This window comes from Macrobrachium nipponense, chromosome 1, assembly GCF_015104395.2.
Source record: "Macrobrachium nipponense isolate FS-2020 chromosome 1, ASM1510439v2, whole genome shotgun sequence".
NCBI lineage: Eukaryota > Metazoa > Arthropoda > Malacostraca > Decapoda > Palaemonidae > Macrobrachium > Macrobrachium nipponense.
In genome coordinates this window covers 96,369,221-96,390,183 of record NC_087200.1, presented here as the reverse complement: position 1 = coordinate 96,390,183, position 20,963 = coordinate 96,369,221, and the positions used below count along the sequence as shown (strand labels likewise).

Below are 20,963 nucleotides of genomic sequence, written 5' to 3'. Positions count from 1 at the left end.
AATATAAAGTTTCACTTATACTTACCCGGTGGTTACATATAGCTGTCGTCTCCTGACGTCACGGCAGAATTTGAAATTCGCGGTAGCGCTAATGGTTTGACAGGTGATCCCTCTACTCCCGCCCTCTACCGGGTACCGGGAACCATTCCAACAATAAATCAGAAGTTTCATGCCTACCTGTCCATATGAGGGGAGGAGGGCGGGCTTTGTTATGTAACCACCAGGTAAGTATATAAGTGAAACTTTATATTATTATAAAAATGTCATTTTCACTTATATAACTTACCCGGTGGTTACATATAGCTGATTGACACATTTAGGTGGTGGGACAATGGCAGCTAAATAACAACTGGTTGGAATTATCCGAAGATATAGGTTCCTTACCTTTAAAGACCGCTGACTCAGTGGTTACTGCCTCTGTAGTCTGCTGGCCTTTATTGTACCGACAGGATATATGGATCCGTGCGTCGGACACAATAATAAGTACTTGCCGTTCAGGACGTGACCGTAACGGACAAGACTATAATGCCCCTGCTCAGGGCGCAGTACAAATCACCATAAAATACAATGAAAAACGAGGGATCACCACAACCGTTTAAGAAATACACCAGACATTAAAAGACTGAAAGATACTCAAAAAACTCCCTGTATCTTCAGACAACCTTAAAAATACAAAAAACATAATCAAGGAGAAAAGTTAGTGAGGATGGGATACATCCTTCTCTCCCTCACCCAATACCGTGTCAGTCACAATGAATGGCCCCAATGTACTGCAATTTTCATATGTGGTTTGCAAATCTGTCAGATAATGAGATGCGAAGACAGAATTGCTTCTCCAATATGTAGATTTAATAATGTCTTTCAAAGACAGATTACGTCTAAAGGCCATAGACGTAGACACTGCTCTAATTTCATGAGCTTTGACTTTAAACACTTTGATATCTGAGTCCTGACATTGTCCGTGTGCCTCAGAAATCAAATTCCTTAAAAAGAAGGAGAGCGCATTTTTAGAAAGAGGACGAGAAGGATCTTTCACTGAACACCACAGGTTATCACTTTTACCTCTTATACCTTTGGTCCTTTGCACATAATGTCTAAGTGCTCTCACTGGACAGAGAAGACATTTCGGCTCATTAGGCCCCACTAACTCCGAAATGTTCTTTATAGAGAAAGAACGAGGCCAAGGACGTGAGGGATTTTCATTCTTAGCCAAAAACCCCAGCATTGATGAGCAAATGGCATTGCCCTTAGCGAATCCAACTCTCTTATCAATAGCATGCAGCTCACTGATTCTTCTAGCTGATGCTAAAGCACAAAGAAGAGACCGTCTCCTGGAGGAGTCTACCAATGAGGCAAAATCAGAGTCTGCTGACGACGGAAGACCCAATCCCGTGGGCTCTTTGGTCTCGTACCACCTTCCGGGCTTCCCTGTTAATTTGGAAGGAGGGCATGAAAAAACTGTTTTACCAGCTTCCCTCTTTGCTTGCAGCCATTCAGCAAAGTTTTTTAAAGCCTTTTTCATACATAATGTAGGGCGCATCTTCACAAATGATGAGGACTTATGTGCTCTAGTGCTGGACATAAGCGATCCCGGAGAGGGAGGGTCAGCAGGGTGAAGGGAGTCCCCGAACTCCTTGAGTAGCAGTAACGAGAGCCTCTTGTAGTCCGAGACTGCTACATCTACAGGTTTCTCTTCATCAGATACTTCTTCTAAAGGACCAACTGAAGGAGAACGTTTGGAAGGAATAGGGCTCCTGCCCAGAGAAGTATATACTCCTTTCCCGCGAAGGAGTGCGCTGATTCCTAGGCACATACTTGTTTGAAGTTGAAGGAGGAGAATAATTCCTAGCGAAAAAGGAACTATGAGGATCCTGGAAGTTGCAAAGTTCCTTGTGCTTAACAGGCTCTTGGCACCTGCTCTTCTGAAGCTCCCTGACTGACTCCTGACGCCTTGACTCCTGGTGCCTGAGAGGCTCTTGACGCCCTGACTCCTGGCGCCTGAGAGGCTCCTGACGCCCTGACTCCTGACGGCTGTGAGGCTCCTGGCGCCCTGACTCCTGGCGCTTAACTGACTCCTGGCGCTTGAGAGACTCCTGGAGCCTTACCGACTTGTGACGTCTGACTGATTCCTTGCGCCTGACTGACTCCTGTCTGCTGCTTGACTCCTGGTGATCCGCAGAATAATGGTGCCTGAACCACTCCTGGTGCTTGTTCGCCTATTGACGTTCCGAAGACTCTTGGCGCTTGAACCGATCTCGGCTCTCTCCCGTCTCCTTGAGCCTGAAACGATCGTGACTCCTACTAGATTCCAGACGTCTTCTAGGGGAGCGGCTACGCCCTTCCTGAACAACTGGGGAACGATGAAGTGAGGGGCTTCTGTTAGGCTCCAAAACCCTGTCTTGAGAATGGCGTCTACTCCGCGGAGAAGAGCGCCTAAAGGGCGAAGGGCATCGCTTATCAGGCGAAAAGCTCCTGTCAAAGGAGTCCCTGGAATCTGGAGAGACGCGTCTTGGTGAGTATGAGAGATCCCTCCTAGCAGAAGAGGGGCGCTTAGTGGAACTCTTGACAGGTAGAGAAACGTCTTTCCTTCTTGTCGAATCTCTGGTAAAAAAGCCTACCAGAGAGGATAACTGCTCCTGAAGGCAGATCAGGAACTTCTTAGTGGGATCCTGAAGAGAGGGCTCCTCTTGCCTCGACTTCTTATGTTCTGAAGGCCAATCCTCAGGAAAACGCTCTGGGCTCGAATCCGCAGCGTCTCCTTTCGGCGCCTTCCAGGCTCTCTTCAAAGGGCACGACTGAGAGGCTGAACTCCATCCACGTCTAGGAGAGGATGAATCCGAAGCCGAAAAACACTCCCTTAGGATGCCCTTTCTGCGGCTATCCAAGGCAGCCTGGGACGCTACATAAGGATCTGCCGAAGGGACACCTGACCGTTGGGGATGCCCCACATCCTCCCTGCGGCTTTCGACATTCCTCCTCCCCTGGTCCTGGGAGTTTGAAAGAGGTCTAGGCCTAGGAGCAATGTGGAACCGGTCAGACGCCCCCTCCACTTCACTGGGGACACTGCACATATCACTGTCAACACTCTTACCTTCATCCAAAGCTTGCAACTGAGCTTGCAGCTTTTTGATCGAAGCTTTAACATTTTCTCTTTCAGAGGAAGAATCCTTGGATTCAATACAGGGAGAAGAAGCTGCGGCTAAGGGAGAAATGTTAGTTACAGGAGATTTATCAACTTCTTGTTCCAGAGAACAAGATCTACTTGAGGATCTAACTGAAGCTTTCCTAATCCTATCTCTCTCAAGCTTTCTTACATAAGAAGATAAGTTCTTCCATTCAAGCTCTGTTAACTTCTCGCACTCATTACAGGTGTTGTTAAATGAACATTCATTACCTCTACATTTAGCGCAAACATTATGAGGGTCTACCGAAGATTTCGGCAGCCTAGTCTTACAATTCTCCATTGTACAAACCCAAAACATAGGTGAAGCCTTTGCGTCAGACATCGTGAAAGAACAATCCTAATCAAAGTCGAAAAACAGTCCACAATAAGCGTATGCCAAGCCAGAGAAAACAGAATACGTCACCAATATAACCAATCCAAATTCTCGGCAAACGAGTAGAAATCCAAAATGGGAGGAACGAACAACAGATGTTGTCCTTCCGGCCGACAGAGAAAATCTGGCTTAGAAAACGGGAATGGTTCCGGATCCCGCCACCCAGCAGCGGGAATGGTGGATCACCTGACCTACCTGTCGAGTGTGCCGCGAGTTTTGAAATTCTGTCGGGACGACCGAGTCTATAGCTAAGTATATATCTGCTGGGTAAGTTTTCATGTACAAAAACCTTTCGCTCTGACGAGACTCCTGACAGTCTGTATCCTGTCAGTGCCAGAGCGGATAATCCTTGGTGGAATCTTTCGAAGTGCAGTTGTCTGAGTAAACATTTCTTTAACGGAAGAAGTCTGGGGAAGTCTACGAGCAAGTCGAGGAGATCTGGGAACCATTCTTTCCTTGGCCAGAATGGAGCGACTAGTGTCAGAGAAACATTTTTGTGGAATGGCACTTTATTCAGCAAACGGGGGAAAAGCGTACGCTTCCAGGCCCGACCAGTCCAGTAACATTGCATCGACTGACCATGCAAGAGGGTCCGGGATGGAGAGCAAAACAGCGGAAGGCGGTTGTTCCTCGAGGTTGCAAAGAGGTCTATCATTGGCTTTCCCCAAAGTTTCCATAGGTCTAGGCAGACCTTCGCATCGAGAGTCCATTCTAACGGCAGTACTTGATGACGGCGACTTAGTCCGTCCGCCAACACGTTCATTTTCCCTTGAACAAATCGAGGGATCAGCGTAACTTGAAATTTTTCTGCCCACAGAAGCAGATCTTTTGCAAGGTTGTAGAGGGTGAAGGAGCGCGTTCCCCCTTGTTTCCTGATGTAGGAAAGTGCTGTGGAGTTGTCTCCGTGAACTGCTACCACCTGTCCCGTCACGAGATGAAAGAATGCCTGAAGTCCCAGGAACACTGCTATTAGCTCCCTCATGTTGATATGAAGAGAGCGCTACATTTCTGACCATTCCCCTGATGTTTCGTTCTTCCCCAACAGGGCTCCCCAACAGGGCTCCCCAACCTGCGTCGGAGGCGTCTGAAAAGAACTGAAGGGTTGGGTGGAGCGGACGAAGTGAAAGACCCCTCTACCAGTCTTGGTTTTGAAAGCCACCACGCTAAGTCCTCCTTGATTTTGTCTGAAATCGAGAATACTGTCGAGTCCGGTTGAGTCTTTCTGCACTATGAAGCCTTCAGGAAGAATTGCAGGGGCCTCGTGTGCAACCTTCCGAGTTTGACAAACTGTTCCACCGAAGCTAGTGTTCCTGACAGACTGGTCCAATGGTTGGCGGAACAGGACTTGCGGTTCAGGAAGTCCTGTACTACTTCCAGACACAACTGGACTCTCTTTGATGAAAGAAAAGCCCGAAAAACTCGAGAGTTCAATCATCCCCAAATAAAGAATGTTCTGAGTCGGAATTAGCCGAGATTTCTCCTCATTTATAAGAAGACCTAACGAGTGAGTTAATAAAAGAGTCCTCTTGAGATCCTTCATGCACTGACTTTCCGAAGAGGAGCGGAGAAGCCAGTCGTCTGGGTAAAGTAACACTCTGATGCCCAGGAGGTGTAACCACCTTCCCAGAGGAGTCAACGCTCGCATAAATACTTGCGGTGCTGTAGAGAGGCCGTAGCAAAGAGCTCGAAACTGGTAGATCTTGCCCATGAACACAAACTGAAGGTATTTCCTGGAGTCCTGGTGAATTAGAATGTGGAAGTATGTGTCCTGCATATCCAGGGATACCATCCAGTCCCCTTGACGAAGGGATTCCAACACTGAACGAGTCGTTTCCATATTGAATTTGTTCTTCTGAACGAACAAATTCAGTGTGCTTACATCCAGTACAGGCCTCCAGCCCCCCCGATGACTTGGGGACTACGAACAGACGGTTGTAAAACCCCGGGGATGGTCTGTCGCTTATCTCCTCTATGACAGCCTTCTGTACGAGTCTCTCTATTTCTCGGGTTAAGACTACAAACTTCTCCAAGCCAGGAGAGTAGGTGGGTAATGTGATGGGAACATTGGATAGAGGCGGAGTGTCTTTGAAAGGAATGGAGTAACCAAACCGAAGAACTTGGGTCACCCAGGGCTCTGCCCCTCTGCGACTCCATTCCTCCCAAAAGAGAAACAATCTGTCCCCTACCGGAGCATGAAGGATTGAAGAATCACTTGGATGATTTCGTGTCGGGTTTGGTCGAGGACTTGGTTGGGTGTCGTAAATTCAATCGAGGCCTGACGAATGGTCTAGACCTACCCCCTCAAAAGGGTTTCTTCTGCAAGGGTAATTCCGAGGTGGTAGTCGTCACAGTCGAGGGTTTACCAGAGCTGTCTTTTCTTGAGAGTCCCGAATGCAAAGAGAGAGGCCAGCTCATCGCAACCATCCCGAACTGATTTGTCGGCACATGACAAGACCCCAAGCCAGTCCGATGCCAGGTCCTCCTGGAGAGTAGGGCAATCCTCTATTTTCGTAGCGAGGGCTCCAATCGTCCAGTCCAAGAAACTCATAATTTCTAAAATCTTGAAAATATTCTTTACCATATGGTCCAACTCAGGCGATGTAAAGAATATTTTAGCTGCTGCAAAAACGGACCTCCTATTTGCATCCACCAAGCCAGAGAAGTCCCCCTGGGAGGAGGCAGACACTCCCATAGAGGGGGCTTCTCCGGTTACATAGAACCTATACCTCTTTTTAACAAGCTTCGACGGAGGATAGGCGAAAGCTGCATTCCCGAGCTCTCTCTTGACCTTCAACCTATCTTCTATATCACGAAGCGAATGTTTAGCAGCCTTGGAAAGTACGAGCTTCGGGAGAAGAGGACCGAAATTCTTCCATCTCATCAGGAAGATGGAAGCAGGCGACCTGGGAGCTGCTGCTACGAAGTAATCCGGGTACATGTCGAGAAGGTAGCGTAAAAGTTTCGAATAGCACGAGAGAGGGATAGAGTCCACTTCTAAATCCTCCTCATCATCCGAAGAGATAGGCGACAGAGACGGTTCTTGATTCGACTCATTGTTCTTCGTACATTGTTTGTTTTCTTTCACCCAGTTCATCAGCTCTTGCAACTGTCGACGTAAAGGAACTAGATTCTCGTCTTCTTGAGTTGAAGTCGAAGCAACTGGGGTCGTGGACTTCGACACGATCGCCACCGGAGGTCTCGCGCCAGTCAAATTATCTGTCGCAGAATCAGTCGCTCCACAACCGAGTCGAAGGCAGCTGTCGCTGTCGTAAGAATACAAGGCGAAGTCCATGTAGCTACACTACACGACAGGCGAGAGATATCTACTTCTCTGTTCCTCTTCACAGGGGGCGGAGAGAACACCTCTTCAGTTGAACGTCTCTTTAACGGATGTGAGACTGAAGAATCACGCTACTTACGACATCTAACCGGCGACGAATCACTCGACTCTGTCGATAACTGATTACCGAACGACACACCTTTCGAATGGTGTTTAGTCGAATCCTGCTGTCGCACCACAGGATCGACGGAGGAAGCGACTGTCTGTGGGCAAACCCCGACAGTCTCCTTTGGACCTCCGGTATGTCTTCTCCCCGAGGCGGGGGAGCGGGAGAGGGACCTTCGTCTAGGAGAACTATCGGGACAAACAGCCACCCCCTCAGATTGCACTGCACTGAGTTTTCACTTCACTAGAAGTCTTTTCTATGAAAGACTTTACAGATAAACCTAACTGCATAACCGTATTAGCTAATACATCAAATTTCTTTTTAAACTTAGACTCGAGGCTGGCAATGGTGTCAGGAGAAACTCCACGGGAAGTTGGCAAAGGAGTTACAGGAGCAGGAGTAGGAGGACTCAAGATCGGAGACATAATAAGAGGAGAAGGAGAAGGAATAGGAGCAGGTGCTTCAATAGAAGAAGCAGAAGAAGCTAAACTAGTCTTACTCTCAGCTCTGAGAGCCGCCTTCCTCTTCCTATCCTTAATTATCTTCCCTGAGTGAGAAACAAAAACTTTCCACTGTTGTTCACTCCAATCCTTGCATTCATCACAAGTAGATTCTCTAGAACACTCACAACCCTTACACTTAATGCACTTAGTGTGCGAATCATAAATTAATTTAACTAACCTAGTTTTGCACCCTCTGGCGCAAAACCTAACTACTGAAAGACTAGAGTCCGACATGATGGTAAAACCACAAAATTGCAGAAAAGAAATTCAGCTTCAATCCTACAAACACGGAGTTGAATACTTCACTGATATTGGAGAGATAATACTTCCCAACAAATGAAGAAAAAAGTCTGCACCGACCACCGATGTTCACCAGAAGCTGGCAGAGAACGAATTGATGCTACCTGGACAGTTGTACCTGTAGCTCCCTCAAGTGGAGGGAGATGACGTCACCTACATCAGCGATGGCGGCGCCACAGTTTTGAATCTATTGTCTGCCATTTGTAGGGAACCTACAGCTGTATAATTGTTCGGTAAGACACTGCAATAAAAATTGTGTATACGTAGGTCACGAACGATCAAATCGGCCCTGAAAAGAACTCCGAAGAGGAGATTCAAAGAGGATTATATATAAATACATACACAACCATCGTACCTTTGGTGACTTTCTCAGCCCTTTATTCTGCCCAACATCGGCAGTTGCAAAGGGCCGCCTTTATACACTTTACAATATTCTTTTAATTCAAAGGCTAGAAATAAGAGCACCAAAGAGATAAAACAACACATCAAACAAATAAAGAATCAAGAGGGTGTAGTGCTTAGAAAGGAGGAAGACATTGTGAAGAGATGGAAAGAATATTTCGAACAGTTGTTAAATGAAGAAAATAATAGACTAATAAGAGAGGATGGGCAAGTGAACAAAAAAAAATTGGCATGGTAATGAGGTTTTCTAGGCAAGAGGTACTAAATGCACTGAAGAAGATGAAGAATGGGAAGGCAACCGGACCAGACATGATCCCGGTGGAGGCATGGAAAGCATTAGGAGATGAAGGATGGATGAGTGGATATACTGTACGATCTTATGATAAAGATCCTTGAACAGGAAAAGATACCAAATGAGTGGCGTGGGAGTATATTGATCCCAATTTTTAAAGGGAAAGGCGATGTCCAAGAGTGTGGTAATTATAGGGGCATTAAATTGATGTCCCACACTTTGAAGATACTGGAAAGGATGATAGATGCTAGACTGAGAGAAGAAGTACAAATAGGTAAAGAGCAGATGGGATTTATGAAGGGAAGGGGAACAACAGATGGTATATTTTGTCTGAGGCAAATAATGGAGAAATTCGGGGAAAGACAAAGGGACCTACATATGGTATTCATTGACCTTGAAAAGGCTTATGACAGAGTCCCGAGACAAGAGGTATGGAGGGAGCCTGAGGGAGAAGATGGTGCCAGAGAAGTATGTGCGATTGATACAAGAGATGTACCGGAATGTATTTACCAGAGTGAGGAGCAGTGTTGGGGAGACAGAAGGTTGTGAGGTGAGAGTAGGATTACACCAGGGTCGGCTCTGAGCCCATTTATCTTTAACATAGTGATGGATGTTATAATAGAGGAAGTAAGGGAGACAGTACCATGGAACATATTGTATGCGGATGATATTGTTCTGTGTGTCAGAGCAGGGAAGATCTGGAAGTGAAATTGGAAAGATGGAGACAAGTACTGGAGGACAGAGGAATGAGAATAAGTAGATCCAAGACAGAATATATGTGTACCACCACTGAGGGGATGATAGAGAAAGTATTCAGCTTGGTGGAGAGCAAATAAGGAGAGTTGATAAGTTTAAGTATTTGGGATCTTTTGTTAACGCTGGAGGAAGTATGGAAGAAGAAGTAAAACATCGGGTACAGGCAGGCTGGAACAACTGGAGAGCGGCCTCGGGAGTTCTTTGTGACAAAAGAGTGCCGCTTAGGTTAAAAGGAAAATTTCACAAGACGGTGGTAAGAACAGCAATGCTGTATGGTACGGAAACAGCAAGCATGAGAAAAGCAGAGCAGAAGAAGATGGATGTGGCAGAAATGAGAATGCTTAGGTGGATGTCTGGGTAACAAGAGTGGATAGGATCAGAAATGACTACATAAGGGGGTCAACTAAGGTGGTGGAAGTATCAAAGAAAGTGCAGGAGGGGAGGCTGAGATGGTATGGACACCTGTTGAGGAGAGATGAGGACCACGCTGGGAGACATACTATGGGAGTGGAGGTGCAAGGAAGAAGAAAGAGAGGGAGACCAAGAAAGAGATGGAAGGACTGTGTGAGAGGAGATTTACATGAGAAGGGAATTGATGAGGCAGAAGCGCAAGATAGAAATAGATGGAAACGGCTCATCCGAAACGGCGACCCCATATAAAAATGGGAAAAAGCTGGGAAGAAGAAGAATATTCTTTTAATTCACTTCATTGGGTATTGCAGCTGTCGGAAAAGACAATAGAATTTACCAGCTAGTGAAATGGCAAAATTAAACAATTTCAGCACTATTCCATTGAAATTGGGATAGTTTTGTTTTTGTAGCACAAAAAAACTGGACAAAATTCACAAAAGCAAAAAAAAGGGGGACAGATGTTCAAAAAGCGGGACTGTTCCGCCTAGCAGCCGAACTCTGGTCACATAATACAGTATGATTAGCAAACTGGTAAATGGATACTGCTAACTGCCATACCTACAGCAAGTCAAGAGCGCAATACTGCACCCCTGACCGAATTTGCCGTACCCCCACCACACTATGTTATTTGTACGGCAGGAAGTCTGAAATTGATGCATGCGCAATTCACTACCGTACCAACAGGTATATACTGCGATTGGGATACGGCTGCCATACCAATATCCTGTGCCTTCATTCAGCCACACTTCAAACAGCATCTTTACCATTTTTGAAAAAGAAACTGTACCAGCATCTATGGGTACATAAGGTAAAAAACTGCATGGTACAGGGGTGGACCATGTACGATCAATGTGTACAACCCCAAAAAAAGTACATTATAACGCGTCCTGACATCGGAGATGGGCATCAGACGCGACTTCTTGTTGGTGAGAAACGGAGTTAAAGACCTCTACTCCAGTGTCAGGACGCGTTATAATGTACTTTTCTTGGGGTTGTACACATTGATCGTACATGGCCCACCCCTGTACCATGCGGTTTTTTACCCTAGCTAGGTATGTATTGCGGATTTAGCACAGGAAATGGGCAGTTTGTTTACTGAAGTGACTCAGCAAACATCAAGATGATGTCAATCGTCTACATTTAGGTACCTAGGGTAAAATATCACAGCAGGCCAAGCAGGCCACCTACAATCAACGCTAGCCACCCTCCGAAAAAGTACATTATAATGCGTCCTGACACCAGAGATGGGCATCAGTCGCGACTTCTTGTTGATGAAAAACGGAGCTAAAGACCTCTACTCTCCTTTCGAAGTAAGTATTTTCTCCAAAGTTAGAAATTAAGGCCAAATTTTAAGATTTAAACAGAGGGTACTGAAAAGGGTGGCTACGGCAGTGGAAATCTCACCAAAACGCTTTAGAAATTTTTACTTACAACTAAAAATGTTTAGAAGATTGACGCTATCTTGATGTTTACGGAGTCGCTTGTGTCAACAAACTTCCCATTTCATGTGCTAAATCTGCACACCACTTGTACCCATAGACGCTGGGTCATCACAACAATCGTAAACCCACCTCTTACCAGCACTTATTCGTACTTATTCAAGGGGACTACGGCATTCTTTGCGGCATTTTGCGCTCTTCAATTGTTTATCAGTGTTGTCAATTGGTATGTGTTTACCCTCCAAACTAGGTATAAGACTTACACAAAACTGGGGAAATAAGTGAAATTAGCGTATCTATTTGTAGTATATATACATATTAGAGCAATTTTATCATTACTGCATTACTATGACAACTAGAATTCATCGAAACAGTTTGTAAATGCATCGGCGTATGTGTGACGCTCCACTAGATTGGCAACGATGAGCCATTTTTCCTCAAGTCGTCTGCTCGTAAGTATACATCCGAAACATTTGTAATTTTTGGGGGTTAATTTGGTTGCAAAAAAGGGATAATGGACATGAATTAAATAAACATTTTGAAGTAGAGTTAAACTAAATATTGAGTAAAGTAAACAATTAAGGGAATAAAGCTTTGCATCTCATAATCAGTGTTGTCGTCTGCTGCTCGTAACTTTGTTTACGGAGTGAGTGCTTAGGAAACACGAACAGCAATGTGGTTCGAGTGCACTGTGGAGTGAATTAAGACCAAAATGTGTATAATTACAATCAAATAAGCACTGTGGAGTTTCAGTTGTGATGGCAGTAAGGATAAAACCACTGATTACAAGGTAAGAATGAATTCAGTTCCAACCATAACCCCGGGAATAACAAGTTTCATACTTTCACTAATATAGGCAACAAAATGTTGTTTTATTGTGCTGATTACAACTGCAATCTTGAGTAAGATCAATAAACGTTACATACATACGCTAACATTGTTCAAATGAGTGCTGGGAAGGCTGGGGAAAGATGGTGGCCGTCACTGATGAGAACCGTCCATGCAAAACGTAGCCGCCATATTGGATTTCAAAACTGCCTTGAAAACATATTTTACGAAGAGCTCACATGCTTATTTTAGTTTGTATGGGGCTTTCATATATCACAATATGTTGACGAAACTTCAGTCTTTTAAATGGTATGCTTAGAGTTGCAATTGTATTCATGTTTCACCAATTAAATATCGAGTGAATAAGACCCGTCCACCGTGATGAGGGTTGGCCTGTCGTGATATTCTACCCTAGTAGGTAGCCTACTAAGGTGTTTTAGCTAAGTAGAAATTTCGGGAGCGTTATGGCGGTAGCCTAATTTAGCACTGTGCATGGCTAGACCTTCGCCTTCGCTAACCAACCTCTGTTTAATCGGAAATTGTTTTTATTTCGTAATTTAGCCTAATAGGAGCAAACTCTTACCTCGAGAGAAGAGTAGAAGTCTCGCTGTGTTGCCTGGATGGGCCACAACTCTTAACTGATGTTCATGGGCGATCATGGCAGAGGATTAATTACTTTTTCGGGAAGGTACCCACGTTCCAGGAGAGGTGGCCGCTATGTCACCGTTCAGTCATTTACCCAATGCTAGGTATGACAAGCAAAAATAACCTGGTACCTAACGTAGCCTATTGCCTAACCTACCTACCTAGGTACTACTATACTACTACCTAGCCTACTACTTCATAGCTAGTACCTAGCTAGTAATTTTTTTTACTTGACATTGAGTCGTTGGTTTTTCCTTCCACGTAAAATCATTGGACATTATCATTCTTACCTCTTACTTTATATTAGGTCAAACAGTTGTGACGCGGTGACAATTAGAATACAACTAGCAATTTAGCAAACTACATTAGCACTTACCAGTTATCCAGTTATCCTACCATCCTATGGTCGTTGGCATGTGTAGTAGTAGTAGGCGGCATGTGTCTCTGAAACGACTCCTTTGCTTGTTTTCATAGATCTGTACTATGTGTAATAATATGTGTAATACCATAATTTTTAGAATTTTTTTCCCTATTTTCAACTTCCCCCTCAGTAGATCTGAAAAAAAGAGTATATTGGTTATCAATTACTTTTTTCCTGATATGGTTGCTCACAAAGCTATCGAATTTTCATTTTTTCCTCATTTTGGATCTTCTTTTATTCTATCCTATAATTTAATCATTTCTCCTCTTACATTTTCTTTATATTTTCTGTATATTCTTAATTTTGTCTTTTCATTTATTTATTTCTTTTATGTTTTTCTGTCGCAGTTGTTTATTATTTCTTTTAGCTGTTTACCTTCAACTTCTCCAATTTTACTTAAGTTTGTGTTTAATTCTTTCATATGTTCTTTTACTTGCAGTATCCAGGGGTTTTTCTTGTTTTCATACTGATCCATGTATATCTTGAGTCATGTGTCACACAGATTTGCCTTTGCAAAAGATGTAGTAGTCAAGGATAGCTCCAAGGCGGGGAAGGTTGTGGTTGGGGAGGAGGTAACCCCAACAATGTCCCTGACTGAGTTGGTCAAATCCTGTGTCGTAAATATGAAGGATGATGGATCCACTATTTAGCGCCAACCTTCCACAACGTGAGGTTATAGCAGGAAAGAAGAAGCGCAGGCCACAGAAGGGCTATCGGAGTTTCGTAAATGTGAATTTTTGTTATGCTAATATAAGAGAAGAAGAGGGGAATTTGCAATCTGAAATATTGTGCATTTGTATTGAATAATAAAGAAAATTACCAAAGTTTATATGATTTAGTTGGAGCCGTCTGCAGACCTATCTTTTCGGTCTCAAAAGACGCAACAACAATAAATAATTCATATAACACCAACACCTTCAAATCCCTTCTCAACTCCCACTCTTTCACTGTTCGCCTCTGTTCACTTTTCCCTATTCTTTATTGTATCTAGCTAATCATCAAGCCGCGTTGTTCCTTTAACCATTCTACAGAGCGTTCCGCGGCCTTTCCGCCGATGTATAACTCATGTAATTTCATCATTGTATATATATCTTATTATCGTTAAATGTGTGTCTCCGAGAAACACAAATCCTTCTGGCCCAGACCCAGTTTCTCTCTGTTCAGGTAGGATACTACATATCCGTCCACAGCCTCCTTTCTAGCTTGTGTTTACCTGTAATAAATTATCGGTACCCAGCTGTAAGGAAGATATTATGGCGAATGTTCGCCCTTCAAGTGTAAAAATCCGTATATCCATATGTACTCTCTTTTCTTCCAGGAACCAAAATGTAGAGCAGTTTACGCCCTTTCTTTTGATGTTTATATGTCAGGAATCTGTTCCCTCTATGTAATATTATTCATGTATTTTCGTCTGTGAAAACACATTCACAACGAGGGCTCTGCCCCTTTTTTACTTTGTTTATTCGAGTGTGCGTGACGGACACTACGCTTCCGTTCGCACACCACCTTATGTATAGCCTCCTTTGCCAATAAAGTCAGTTCGCTCACTCTCCTCGTCTTACTCAGTCCTCACAATTGCTGACCCAGGAGTAAGTGACCCAGGCAGCTTTGGCTTTGCCATTAAGGGACTAATTACCACCGCTCACCTTCAGAGAACCTTTAACGGACCCATACAACACCTAGTCTAGGTTCTCTGGTACTCCTCAATGCCATTAGAGGACTTGCAATGGCATTTCTTCACAGAAGTGTTTTGGCGTTCAGTCTTACGGTTTGGCCTGCCATTCACGACTTCTCGTCAACAGTAAGCGTGAGACTGACAAAAAGATGGAGAGTTCAGCTCATTCACTTGACTCCTCTGTGTCCACCTCGACCCCACGATCCGCGAGATGATCCTTTTTTGCGATGCCCGTGCCTGCACCCCAGACAACCGCATTGTCAGAGCCCTGCCATGTTAAGCTGCCACCCTTCTGCAGTGAGGATGTTGCAACATGGCTGCAACAGGCAGAAATTCCAGATCCACAGCATCACTCGGGGCAGCACCAAGGCGGACCTCATCGCCGGGACCCTCACAGTGGAGGCCTTCAAACGCCTCTCCCCATGGATGTGCAGCCAACCCAGGGAGCTACCCTACAAAGGCCTGAAGAGGGAGCTCATCCAGGTCTTCCCCTCCCAGTTCCCCAGCAAGCTGCCCAAATTTTCGACCTCATGGTCAACCCCATGATCACCTCGGGTCCCAGGCCTAGCACAAGCTCCAGGACCTGGTCTTCCTGCCAGAGGTGGACCACCAGGGACGAAGCCAGGAGGTGAGCATCCTTCACCAACTCTTCCTTCGCCACCTCGTGCCTGAAGTCCGAAGCCAAATCCCTAATGCCGAGACCATGGAGATGGAAAGTCTGGTGCAGCGGGCTTTCATGCTGTTTACCACCACCCAAGCTGCAAAACTCTCCTCTCCCCCGTCAAACAACAGCCTACAGCAGGAGGACATGGTTGGGGCAGCATAACAGTGATCGCCGAAGCCCCTCCCAGATGTCGGGTGGTGCTGCTTCCACTGCCAGTTTGGCAGCAAGGCATGGAAGTGCAAGTGCCCTTGCTTCTTCTGCCCTTCAAAAAACAATGGAGGCAGCGCCAAAAAGAAGCTCCCATGGCAGCAGTGATAACGAAGTCCCAACCCGGGCTACGTCCAGAACAGCATCTCCGGCCTCAGGATGCTGGTTGACACTGGTGCCATGCAGTCAGTGTTCCCTTCGTCTGCAGAGGATTGCAGCCGTGCCCGTGATAACCCGACCACCCTCATAGCTGCAAACAGGACGCCCATCTGCACCTAGGGCACCAGCGCCCAGACCATCGCGTTCATGGGCCGGACCTACACCTGGCCCTTCATCTTCGTCGACGTACGGACCCCTCTCGTGGGGGCGAACTTCCTCGCTCACCATGGCCTCTTAGTGGACATGGCCCACCAGTGCCTTCTCGATACTGAGACCTGCCTCTCCTGCCCACTTGCCAGAGGACCAAGAGTGCCCATCATCTGCTCCATCCTTCCCCACCACAGCTATGCCTCCCTTCTTCAGGAGTTTCCGGGTGTCTTCCACCCCAAGCTTAGCCAGGTGGCTGGGACCGCTCCCAAGCACGGCGTCTTCCACCATATTGAGACCAAGAACTCCCCGACACACGCAAGTTCAGCCGCCTCCCGCCGAAGCTCCTCCTGGAAGCCAAGACCACATTCAGAGAAATAGAGAAGATGGAGATCTGTAGAAAGGTAGCGAGTCCATGAGCGTCTCCCCCTCCACATGGTGAAAAAGGCAGATATGTGGAGGCCCTGTGGTGACTACCAGCACCTGAACTCGTCACCACGCCTGACAGCTACTCCCTGCCAAACATGCAGGACCTCACCGGGGCCCTCCACGGCACCAAGGTCTTCTCCAACATCGACTTATTAAAGTTGTATTTTCAAGTCCCCGTCCATCCCGATGACATTCTGAAGACAGCGATCATCACACCCTTCAGAACCTTCATGTTCGCCTTCACCTTCGGCCTGCAGAACACTGGGGCCACCTTTCAATGCCTCTTTGACAGCATCCTCGGTGACTTACCGTTCTGCATCTGCTACGTGGACGATATTTTTATCTTTTCCAGATCGCCGGAGGGGCACCTGAACCATGTTCGGGCCATCCTCAAGCACCTATAGGAGAACGGACTTGTCGTCCATTTTGACAAATGCACTTTGTCACTGAGAAGGTGGATTTCCTTGGCCACGAAATTACAGCAGCAGGAGTTTGTCCCAAGGCATCAAAGGTGGTCGCAGTGGAGAAGTTCCCGACACCAATGACTGTCAAGGCCCTTGAAGAATTCATCGGGATAGTTCGTCCCGGACATCACCCGCACAACGTGCCCTTTGATCCAGGTCCTGAAGGGCAAACCTAAGAAACTGACATGGGGAGAAGACCAGCAGCTCACCTTCACCCGAACCAAGTCTTCCCTCAGCAGGGCCACTACTCTGGCTCACCAGGATCCCGACGAGCCCCTGATGCTCACCAGCAACATCGCATGTGGTGCCATCCTGAAACAGCTGGTCAACAGAGTCCCCACACCGCTAGCCTTTTTCAGCAAGAAGCTCAAACCCGCCAAGATTAGCTACAGCACATTCAACCACGAGCTCCTTGCTGTCTGCCACTTCAAATATCTTCTGGAGGGTGTCCCCTTCACCATAAGGACAAACTACCAGCCGCTGGTCCGCAAGGCAGCAATGTCATCTCGCGGCCGTCTCCGAGTTCGGGTGCTTCATCGAGTACGTCCCCTCCGTAAGGAATCCCATAGCCGACGCCCTCTCGAGGGTTGAGATCAATTCCCTTCACCTCGGTGTTGACTACAAAGACCTAGTGTGTGAACAAGACTCCAACCCCAAAGTACCAGCCTTCCAGACTGCCATTTCCACCCTACCCTTGGAGGGCATCCCCTTCGGCCCCTCCAGGATGACGCTCCTCTGTGATACCAGCACAGGATGCCCTTGTCCCCTGATACCCGCCTCCACAGGAAACAGGTGTTCGATGTCATTCACGGCCTCTCGCACCTGTCGCCCCGCACGACAACTGGGCTCCTAGCGGAGAAGTTCGTGTGGCACGGCATCAGGAAGGACACTCGGGAGTGGGCCAGAAACTGCATCACATGCCAGAATAGCAAGACAGGAAGGCACTCCGAATCGGGGATAGGCTTTTTTCCCCATCCCAGGAGAAGATTGGGACACATCCACGTCGACATCGTCGGGCCTCTTCCTCCTCCCGACGGTGCCAGATACCTCCTGACAGTGATCGACTGGTCTACCAGGTGGCCCAAGACCACTCTGATGTCAGAAGCCACTGCAGATGCCTGCGCTGAAGCCCTCCTGACCAGCTGGATCAGCGGCTTCGGAGTGCCCAACGACATCACGACGGACCAAGGACCCGCCTTCATGTCAGAGCTCTGAGTTTCCCTGGCACGCCTGATGGGGACCAGCACCACACCACGATGTCCTACAATCCAACAGCCAACCAACGATATGGTGGAAAGGGTCCACTGCTCCCTCAAGGCTTCCTTAATGGCACGCTGTCAGGGCCCCGATTGGAAAGCACAGCTTCCCTGGGTCCTCCTTGGTCTCCGCACCGCCCCAAGAGCCAATGGCAATTCTTCCCCAACAGAGAAGGTGTACGGGGAGACCCTGACAGTGCCAGGCGAATTTTTCCCTGCCAACAGTAATGATCCTGATATTCCCCTGGCTAGGATGCATGCAGCTGCACAGAGGCTCGTTCCCTGCTGAGAGACGTATGTATACAGGAGGAAGCAGTTCCATCCATGAGCTCTGGACTCCTGCAGGTTCATCTTTGTGAGGAACAATGCCACCCACCCGCCTTTGACAAGGCCCTACCGGGGCCCACACTGAGTTGTCCATCAGGAGGAGAAGGCATTCCTTGTGTCAGTCGGCAGTTGCGAGGACTGGGTCTTGATAGATTGCCTCAAGCCTGCCATCATCCCCGATGAAGATGACCCCGCTGAAGGCCCTCGCAAAACCCCGACGCCGCTGGTTCCTGACAGTGCCCTTAAATGTTGTCAAGGCTGCCCAAGGAAAGCAGTCAAACCCCCCAGGCCCACTACTGGGGGCAGAATCCTGCTTCCCGACCCTCAAGATGACGAGGACACGCAAGACGCCCCTCAACTCAGGGAATCATGAACCCGAGGACTCCTTCAGCTCCCCGCAAGATTCCGTTAGTCATCCAACGATTCTACGTAATCATTGTTTTGGGGGGGAGAGTATTTGTAAGGACGACATTCGGGCGAATGTTCGCCCTTCCATTGTAAAAATTCGTATAACCATATGTCCTCTCTTTTCTTCCAGGAACTAAAATGTAGAGCATTTTATGGGAATCCATTCCCTCTATGTAATATTATTCATGTATTTTTGTCTGTGAAGAAACACATTCACAGCAGGGGCCCTGCCCCTTTTATGGCTATGTTTGTTCGTGCATGCACGACGGACATTACTCTTCCGTCCATATGCCGCCTTATGTACAGCCTCCTTTGCCGAATAAAGTCAGTTCACTCACTCTCCTCGTCTTACTCAGTCCATACACACCTACCTGTCTTACTCTCTGGTCCTCACAACTGGTGACCTCCCAGAGGCAGTGACACAGCAGTTTAGACCCAGCCTTTAAGGACTAATAACGGCCACTTGCCTTCAGAGAACCTTTAGCGGACTCAATACGGCGTCACAATTTAGGTCTCTGAAAGCTCCGTTCCAAGGATGACACCGACGCCATTAATGGACCCATCACGGCACAGCTTCCAAGCTTGTTTTGGCGTTTTTCGAGGACGGGTAGCTGGGTGCTGGTCAGCCAACACAAAATCAGGCGGCGGTCCAGAAACATCAATCCGATGTCATGGCCTCCTTTGCCTCAACCTGGGGACGCCAGATATCTTTTCGGCCCACCGAACCTGCGGGCTTCCTCAGTTCTTTCTTCACCCAGCGCCATTGCCACACCTATGAGTCTCTAGGCAACCTCCCAATGCCGCTGCTGCACCTAGGGTCCTGTTTTACCCACCTGACATCGCTGCCATACATGTGGGCCTGCTCGCCGTCCCCCCACGTCGCTGCCGTGGGCTTCCTCGACTCCGCCGATGCTGCTGTCACTCCTGGGGTTCGCTCAGCCTGCCTGACATTGCTGCCACACCCGTGGACCTGCTCACCCTTCTGAGGCTGCCTGTAGTCCTTCTCAGCCCACCGACACTACTGCCACACCTCTGGGCCTCCTCTGCCTGCCGATACCGCTAGCTGTGGGCTTCCTCGACCTGCTGCCTCACCTGTTGTTCCGCTCTGCCCACCAGACACCGCTGCCATGCTGGGGACTTCCTAAGCCCAACCTTCACCGCCGCCGCACCTAGGGGTCCCCACGACCTGTTCCACACCACCACCGCACACAATGCAGCTCCCTCTGCAGTCTTGGTCGCCCTCAGTCGACAGTGAAACCCCCCCAGGGAACTGCCAGGAGAGGCATCCTGTCAGCCAGCAATGTCGAAGGACTCGAAATACAATAACGTCCCACAACAAGTGTCACAAGGACGCAGAGTTGCCTCCTAGAAAATTTTCATCCAATCATTATTCCATAATCATTGTCTTGCAGGCGGGTGGGGGGGGGGGGGGGTGGGGGGGGGGGAGTATTTGTAAGAACAATGCTTCTCTCTATTTTTTTATTATATCTAATCATCAAGAAGCTGCATTACTCCTTTAACCATTCTATAGTGTTCCGCGGCCTTTCCGTCAATGTATAACTCAATGTATGTCTCCGAGAAAACACAAATCCTTCTGGCCCAGACCCAGTTTCTCTCTGTTCAGGTAGGATAGTACATATCTGTCCGCAGCTGCCTTTATAGCTTGTGTTTACCTGTAATAAATTATCAGTACCCAGCTACCTGTCTTATTCTCTGGTCCTCGCTATAGCCCTACCTTAGGGGATAGGTTCCAGCCCGTCCACAAGGACAAATCGAATGGTAAACACGGAGGATTTTAACAATTTTATCACAAAACTAGAATTTGTCAATGTTAACAGTGAAACAAAGCAGTAATGCATGAATTTGGATGGCACAGCACCCCAAATTTAGAAGAAATTCACATGACCACTCAAAAAACACAGAAAAATCACTTGCATTAAATCGCACTTTCATTAAAACAGATAGGGACACATTCTGGAAAGTTGATTAAACAAAGTGAGCAAAGGTTTACACCATTTAACCCAACAATGGCTTCAGGAAAGTACGATTACTTGCTGTGCATAATGTTCACGCCATTCACACCTTCCCTGCATGGCTAAGTTCACACCTGCACACCACATACACAACCCAGAAGAGTTGCTAACTGATCTGTGTTAATTAGAAGAAAGAGGCTGTGCACTTGGCGCACTCTCCTTTTATACCCAGGCGGATCGGGTGAGTCAATTTT

General features: G+C 47.2%; 1 protein-coding gene across 17 annotated transcripts in view; it reads right to left on the bottom strand.

The window, feature by feature from the left end:
* LOC135219499 (GTPase Era, mitochondrial-like) overlaps positions 1 to 13,682 on the bottom strand; it is a 619,404-nt gene extending 605,722 nt beyond the window's left edge. For 3 of the 17 annotated variants that reach the window (XR_010315451.1, XM_064256321.1, XM_064256322.1), the window contains exon 1: positions 12,956 to 13,135. The gene's annotated coding sequence lies outside the window, so the exon portion shown is untranslated. Of the gene's footprint in view, positions 1 to 12,517; positions 12,828 to 12,869; positions 13,136 to 13,375 lie in introns of those variants that run through there. The other 14 variants (XM_064256319.1, XM_064256318.1, XM_064256315.1 and 11 more) reach the window with 14 other exon arrangements.
* Between the last annotated feature and the right edge of the window lie 7,281 nt (positions 13,683 to 20,963).